Source organism: Saimiri boliviensis, chromosome 10, assembly GCF_048565385.1.
Source record: "Saimiri boliviensis isolate mSaiBol1 chromosome 10, mSaiBol1.pri, whole genome shotgun sequence".
Taxonomy (NCBI): domain Eukaryota; kingdom Metazoa; phylum Chordata; class Mammalia; order Primates; family Cebidae; genus Saimiri; species Saimiri boliviensis.
The window spans coordinates 6,549,913-6,557,096 of record NC_133458.1 but is presented as its reverse complement, the minus strand read 5'-3'; the positions used below and the strand labels follow the sequence as shown (position 1 = coordinate 6,557,096).

Below are 7,184 nucleotides of genomic sequence, written 5' to 3'. Positions count from 1 at the left end.
GAAGACGAACCCAGGAGTGAGAGGCAAGGGCGTGGAGACTCAGCTCGGAGGGCGCGAAGGGAGGGCAGGAAGCAGCTGCTGGTTCTTAGATTTGGGAGCCACTTGGCAAGTTCCTAAGATGAGCTGAAGGAGCCAACAGAGTTCGGGAAGTGGCACGTGCGGAAGAGAAGGCCCGTGGAGTGGCTCACGCCTGTAATCCCAGCACTTTGGGAGGCCGAGGCAGGGGAATCACCTGAGGTCAGGAGTTTAAGACCAGCCTGGCCAACATGGTGAAACCCCATCTCTACAGAAATACAAAAATTAGCCAGGCTAGAATCTTTACCTCTTTCACCTGGTCTGTCTTTTCTAACCTCATCTCCTACGAGCTCCCACCAAACACCTGTGCCCACCACCTGTTGGGAATTTTCTGAAAATGCCACGCTTCTTAGAAGCACAGGCGCCATAACTGGCGAGGCTCTTATCTCAGCTTTCGGGCAAGTGAGCCCCGTTTCTGTGAGAAGTGCTTTGCTCACTTTCAGGACTCGATGTACCTCTGGCTTCCCTGGAGACTGAAGCCAACCGCACGCACGGCCACTCTCAAGCTCTGCCCCTTCACCTGTGCTGCTGTTCCCAGGTTCCTGGGCTTGCTTCTTTGATTCTTGTTAAGAAATCATCGGCCAGGTGCAGTGGCTTAGCCTGTAAATCCAGCACCATGGGAGGCCGAGGTGGGTGGATCACAAGGTCGAGAGATCGAGACCAACCTGGTCAACATGGTGAAACCCCCATCTCTACTAAAAATACTAAAAATTAGCTGGGCATGGCGGCGCGTGCCTGTAATCCCAGCTACTCAGGAGGATGAGGCAGGAGAATTGCTTGAATCCAGGAGGCGGAGGCTGCGGTGAGCCGAAGTCGCGCCATTGCACTCCAGCCTGGGTAACAAGAGCGAAACTCCGGCTCAAAAAAAAAAAAAAAAAAAAATCATCGGCCAGGTGCAGTGGCTTACGCCTGTAAATCCAGCACCATGGGAGGCCGAGGTGGGTGGATCACAAGGTCAGGAGTTCGAGACCAGCCTGGTCAACATGGCGAAACCCCATCTCTACTAAAAATACAAAAATTAGCTAGGCGTGGTGGTGCGTGCCTGTAATCCCAGCTACTCAGGAGGCTGAGGCAGGAGAATCACTTGAACCAGGGAGGCAGAGGTTGCAGTGAGCTGAGATCGCAACACTGCATTCCAGCCTAGCGACAGAGTGAGACTCCATCTAAAAAAAAAAAAAAAAGAAAAAGAAATCATCAAAAAGTTCGACGGTGACAGTAGCATATTAAAGGGAGCACAGTCCCTCTGAGTATTGGACGCTGTGGCGGCACAGCTCACATGCCCAGGAAGCCCCTCTGCTTCTTTCTAAACTGTTTGCCGTGCTGGAAAGGACCTTTCCTATGTTGTCTACCTGGCAAACTTTTAGTTACACTTCTGGACCAGCATAGGGAGCTCTTACCTGTTTGAGGTAGTCACTAACCCTCACAGAATGTGTTGGGGCTGGGCACAGCGACTCATGCCCATAGTCCCAACACTTCAGGAGGTCGAGGCAGGCGGATCGCTTGAGGCCAGGAGTTCAAGACCAACCTGGGCAAAACCCCGTTTCTACAAAACAATACACAGAAAATTAGCTGGGGATGGTGGCACATGCCTGTAGTCCCAGCTACTTGGGAGGGTGAAGTTGAAGGATCGCTTGAGCCCAAGAGGTTCAGAGCCAGTATAGCACCACTGTACACCAGCCTGGCAACAGAGTGAGGCAGTGTCTCAAAAAGAGAGAGAGGGAGGGTGGATCACAAGGTCGAGAGATCGAGACCATCCTGGTCAACATGGTGAAACCCCGTCTCTACTAAAAATACAAAAAATTAGCTGGGCATGGTGGCGCGTGCCTGTAATCCCAGCTACTCAGGAGGCTGAGGCAGGAGAATTGCCTGAACCCAGGAGGTGGAGGTTGCGGTGAGCCGAGATTGTGCCATTGCACTCCAGCCTGGGTAACAAGAGCAAAACTCCATCTCAAAAAAAAAAAAAAAAGAGAGAGAGAGAGAGAAAAAGAGTATATTGGAAAGTAAGGGCCGTCCATATGCATACAACATAAGGTTTGGAATACAACTGAAGAGACCTCATATGCTCTCTGATGCCCATAACCTGAACCTATGGAGGCTCATGAACCCAGATTAAAACTCTCACTTGAGATTCGGTTCAAATGTCACCTTCTCTGCTAAGCTTCTCTGGCCCGCGCTGGGCAGGAGAAAGCACTCCTTCCCCTGGCGGGCCTCATCCACCCCTTTGTTGTCATAATAATCATCATAAATTATGGATAACAGTTACTGTTTCTAGAGGGGCCGCCATCTGTTAGACACATTTCGGAACTCACTGTGACTTGGCCCATTAGGTATCTTATCACCGTCTTCACAGATGAGGGCCTGAAGTTCAGAATTTAAGGACCTGAGCTTAAGAAAAGGTACAGGGTCCCTGAAGACTGTAGAGTGCGCCTTGTGGCTGTGGCACCCCACCCTCAAGTCACCTGTCCTGCTAGAGGGACTGATCTCATACCCTGAGCCCTTGGAAAGTGCAAAGATCGTGCTGTGTTGATTTCTGCACTCCCAGAGCCTTTCCAGATGGTTGCTACTAAATGAATGATTGGGGATCAATAAATACTTGACTTTACCCACAGGTCTTTTTTTTTTTTTGAAACAGGGTCTCGTTCGGTGGCCCAGGCTGGAGTGGGGTGGTGCAGTCTTGGCTCACTGCAAGTTCCACCTCCCAGGTTCAAGTGATTCTCTTGCCTCAGCCTCCTGGGTAGCTGGGATTACAGGTGTGTGCCACCACGCCCAGATTTTTGTATTTGTATTTATTTATTTTATTTTTTAAATTAATTTTCTTTCTTTTTTGGTGAAATGGAGTCTTGCTCTGTTGCTCAGGCTGGAGTGCAGTGGTGTGATCTTGGCTCACTCCATCCTCTGCCTCCTGGGTTCAAGCAAATTCTCCTGCCTCAGCCTCCTGAGTAGCTGAGATTACAGGCATGGGCCACCACACCTGGCTAATTTTTGTATTTTTAGTAGAGACAGGATTTCACCATGTTGGCCAGGCTGGTCTCAAACTCCTGACCTCAAGTGACCCGCCCACCTTGGCCTCCCAAAGTGCTGAGGTTACAGGCGTGAGCCCCCGCGCCCGGCCACACAGCTCTTTTTACAGTCCTAGATCAGTCCGTGCCGGGCATCCACCAACAACGATTAGAGAAAACCAGAATGTGCCTTCCGCAAAAGATGCCACGTCCTTATATCTGGGCTCTGGGATTATCTTAGACTTGAACCAGTACCGAGTGACTGCCCCCAGATAGCTTTGAGTCAAACTGCATTAACCAAACCCTGAGGTGACCGGGCCCGCGTATTTCTCTTCTCTAGGGCATCTTCCTCCTGACCATGGGTCTGCCAGCTCTTCCATTTGTTCCTTGGGCATTTCTGAGCAGATGTTGGTGGTTTTCATTTTTGGGGAGAATGGGGTCTTATTACACTGCTCAGGAAGGTCCTCCCGTCTCTGCTTCCCTAAGTGTTGGGAATACAGGAGTGAGCCAATGCGTCTGGCTTCTAACATATTTTTAAAAATAAGTAAACAGCCGGGCGCGGTGGCTCAAGCCTGTAATCCCAGCACTTTGGGAGGCCGAGGCGGGTGGATCACGAGGTCAAGAGATCGAGACCATCCTGGTCAACATGGTGAAACCCCGTCTCTACTAAAAATACAAAAAACTAGCTGGGCGTGGTGGCGCGTGCCTGTAATCCCAGCTACTCAGGAGGCTGAGGCAGGAGAATTGCCTGAACCCAGGAGGCGGAGGTTGCGGTGAGCCGAGATCGCGCCACTGCACTCCAGCCTGGGTAACAAGAGCGAAAACTCCGTCTCAAAAAAAAAAAAAAAAAAAAAAAAAAAATAAGTAAACAAATTCTAATCACTTTGGGGGATTATTTACCCTATAAACATTACTGTGATTTGGGGTTTAGGTTCCTAAATGTTTTGATATTCAGGTTTAACTGACTTAATATTTGGATTCTTGCTGATTTCTTTCTGTTTTTTATCTGAATACGTAATTACCAGGGCATCCAATCTTTTGGCTTCCCCAGGCCACACTGGAAGAAGAAGGCTGTCTTGGGCCACACATAAAATACACAAACACTAACGATGGCTTATGAGCTACAAAAGAAAAACAATCACAAAAAAAATCTCACAAGGTTTTAAGAAAGTTTATGAATGTGTGTTGGGCAGAATTCAGAGCGTGCCTGCAGCCTGCAAGCTGTAGGTTAGACAGCTTGGCCTGCAAGTATAAAATTGTCCTATGGAATTAGAAATGATTGTTTTTCGGCCTTGGGAATATTCATTGAGGTGCTGATTACGATATCTGATCTATATTTGATGGAGCTGACTCTGATGTATCCATCCATGGCGCTGAGATTCAGGAAGAGAATGGACATAAAACACTCAAATGTTTGTGAAACCAATGATTTCATCCTTCTCCTTCCCAGACTTGAAAACCCACCCCTCCTGTTGAGTTTCCGTAGCTGCCACAGCTGAACAAGGTTCCCCTGGGAGCCACTGGGACACTCAGGCAGCAGCTGGGGTTCCAGGCCCGAGTCCGGCTTCAGGGACCCTGTGTTTCAGGTCGGCTGGTCTTCAGCCGCTGCAGGGAGCTGCTCTGGCTGTTTCAGCGTTTTCCAGGACAGGCTTGCAGAGGTGGGGAGGACTGAGTCGTGTGGGTAGAAGTGTCGGCGCTTAATGCGAGATCCTGTTTTTTCCTCTTTCGGAAGCTGCACCCACTGTAGTCAGCAACGACCAGCTCAAAACCAAGACCAATCGATTCTTTTATTTTTTGAGACAGATTCTCACTCTGTCAGCCAGGTTGGAATATAGTGACACAGTCTTGGCTCACTGCAACCTCCACCTCCTGGGATCAAGTCATTCTCCTGCCTCAGACTCACAGGCGCCTGCCACTACGCCCAACTAATTTTTGTATTTTTAGTAGAGATGGGGTTTCACCATGTTGGCCAGGCTGGTCTCGAACTCCTGACCAGCCTGCCTCAGCCTCCCAGAGTGCTGAGATTCGTGAGCCACTGTGTGTTCAGCCTCAACTGATTCTTTAAGTCGCTGCTAAAAAAAAAAATAGATTGAGGCCGGGTGCAGTGGCTCACGCCTGTGATCCCAGCACTTTGGGAGGCCAAGGCGGGAGGATCACAAGGTCAAGAGATAGAGACCATCCAGGCCAACATGGTGAGTCCCCATCTCTACTAAAAATACAAAAATTAGCTGGGCGTGGTGGCGTGCGCCTGTAGTCCCAGCTACTCGGGAGGCTGAGGCAGGAAAACTGCTTGAACCCAGGAGGCGGAGGTTGCAGTGAGCCGAGATCGTGCCACTGCCCTCCAGCCTGGTGCCTGGCGCCTGGCAACAGACTGAGACTCTGTCTAAAAAAAAAAAAAAAAAAGAAAAGAAAAGAAAAAAATAGATTGTAGGTGGGTGACTTTTGGGAACTTTTTGTTATTGCTGTTAACATTAAAAGACTTTTCTTGGGTTTTATGTAGTGTCACAAATGACACAACAGTGGTAATAAAAATCTCCGGTTTATTTGGGAGTTTACCATGTTCCAAGTACAGTGCTAGGGCTTTTAACACACATTTTCTGATTCTCATAGAAACCCTATGAGATGGGTTTTAGACTTTCCTATCCATATTTTATGAAGCAGAAAACCAAAGCACAAGGTTAAGTCATTTATTCAAAGTCATGGGATTAGCAAGAGGCACAGGTGGGACTGGAACTCACGCGATTTGGTCTCAAAGCTCGTCTTTCCCACTCTGGTGACCTATCGTCTCTTAGTTGTAGCAAAGCCACCTCCCTCAATACGGATGTGCCCACCTCCCGCCTTCCTCCTCCCCATGATGTCCATTCTACAGACCAAGGCCACATTACAACTTCCTGAAGTATTACTTTAATCCTTCCATTGCCTACTGGAAACATTCCTGTTCCCTAGAGGAGCAAGATCATGTTTGTAAGGTGTGACCGCGCCGTGGACGGCATGGCGACTTCCGTGAATCACAGGTACACCTCTGGAGGGCCTTCCGGAATGAGAAAACCTGAAATGGCTGTAAGATCCTAGAAAGAGGAAGAAATGATGCTCGCTTCGGCAGCACGTATACTAAAATTGGAACGATACGGAGAAGGTTAGCATGGCCTCTGCACAAGGATGACACACAAATTCGTGAAGCGTTCCATATTTTAAAAAATAAGAAAAAGAAGAAGAAAGAGGAAGAAATGATGAACCCCAGCAGAGCCTGCTTAACTCTGAGACACTCTCTACTGTTTCTTATTCCCGCCTCATGACAAGGCCACTGGACTTTGTAACTGACCTGGGCCAGCCTTGATGCCACACCCTACGACCCCCTCCCAGCTTGCAAACCCACTTGCCAGCTTGCAAAAAACCTCCCTAAATTTAACTTTTGTAACTTTCCACTGCCCACCCCCAAACCTATAAAACCAACTCCTATCCCACCACTCATTTTGGCCTCAGCCCACCTGCACCCAGGTGAACAAACAGCCGTATTGCTCACACAAAGCCTGTTTGCGGGGGCGGGGGTCTCTTCATTCAGAGCGCCAGGTTTTTTGTTTTTTTTTTTTTCCCTTGAGACGGGGTTTTACCATGTTGGCCAGGATGGTCTTGATCTCTTGACCTCGTGATTTGCCTGCCTCAGCCTCCCAAAGTGCTGGGATTACAGGTGTGAGCCACCGCGCCCGGCCTGAGAGCACGCGTTTTAACAATGTTCTCATTCCTTCTGATAATCAGTTGTCTTCATCTTGCAGAATATCCCTTCCATAACTTCTCCAGCTTGCAGTGGTCCCTGCTAATCGGGACTGTAGTCCCCACTAATCAGGAGGCTGAGGAGGGAGGATGACTTGAGGTCAGGAGTTTGAGGTTGCAGCGAGCTAGGAATGTGTCAGTGCAGTCCAGCCTGGGCGACAGAGCAAGGATCCCAACTCAAAAAGCAAACAAAAGAAATCCAGAGCTGCTGGGCATGGTGGTGTGCACCTGTAATCCCAGCTACTCGACAGGATGAGGCAGGAGAATCATTTGAACCCAAGAGGCAGAGGTTGCAATGAGCCGGGATCGCACCACTGAACTCCAGACTGGGTGACAGAG

The 7,184-nt window shown here is 49.2% G+C and overlaps 1 non-coding gene across 1 annotated transcript; it reads left to right on the top strand.

The window, feature by feature from the left end:
• The first annotated feature begins 6,161 nt into the window (after nt 1–6,161).
• Nucleotides 6,162–6,268, top strand: LOC120365435 (U6 spliceosomal RNA). The gene has a single exon (XR_005580376.2). It is a non-coding gene; the product is annotated as a U6 spliceosomal RNA (small nuclear RNA).
• The last annotated feature ends 916 nt before the right edge of the window (nt 6,269–7,184 follow it).